Here is a 1,174-nt window from a genome sequence, read left to right as displayed (position 1 = left end):
CACACGGGCACACACCCACACGGGCACACCCACACGGTCACACACCCACACGGGGACACCCACACGGGCACACACCCACGCGGGCACACACCCACACGGGCATACACGCACAGGCACACCCACACACGGGCACACACCCACACGGGCACACCCACACGGTCACACACCCACACGGGGACACCCACACGGGCACACACCCACGCGGGCACACACCCACACGGGCATACACGCACAGGCACACCCACACACGGGCACACACCCACACGGGCACACCCACACGGTCACACACCCACACGGGCATACACGCACAGGCACACACACACACGGGCACACACACACGGGCACACACCCACACGGGGATGCCCACACGGGCACACACCCACACAGGCACACACCCACACGGGCACACACCCACACAGGCACACACCCACACGGGCACACACCCACACGGGCACACCCACACGGTCACACACCCACACGGGGACACCCACACGGGCACACACCCACGCGGGCACACACCCACACGGGCATACACGCACAGGCACACCCACACACGGGCACACACCCACACGGGCACAAACCCACACGCGCACACACCCAAATGGGCACACCCACATGGTACAACCCCACACGGGCACACCCCCACACGGGCACACACACACACACATGGGCACACACAGCCACACACGGGCACACCCACACACGGGCACACACCCACACGGGCACAACCACACGGGCACACTAACCCCATGGGCACACACATCCACACGCACACACCCACATGGGCACACCCACACGCACACACCCACACGGGCACACACCCACACGCACACACCCACACAGGCACACCCACACGCGCACACCCACACGCGCACACCCACACACGCGCACACCCACACGCGCACACCCTCACGGGCACACATCCTCACGGGCACATACCCACACGGGCACACACATCCACACGCATACACCCACATGGGCACACCCACACGCACACACCCACACGGGCACACGCACACGCGCACACGCGCACACACCCACAAGCGCACACACCCACACGCACACACCCACACGGGCACACGCACACACCCACACGGGCATACGCACACACCGACACGGGCACACACCCACACGGGCACACTCCCACATGCTCTCTCTCTGTCACACGCGCTCT

This window comes from Chiloscyllium plagiosum, unplaced genomic scaffold (genome assembly GCF_004010195.1).
Source record: "Chiloscyllium plagiosum isolate BGI_BamShark_2017 unplaced genomic scaffold, ASM401019v2 scaf_19869, whole genome shotgun sequence".
NCBI classification, from domain to species: Eukaryota; Metazoa; Chordata; class Chondrichthyes; order Orectolobiformes; family Hemiscylliidae; genus Chiloscyllium; species Chiloscyllium plagiosum.
This window is presented reverse-complemented; position numbering follows the sequence as displayed.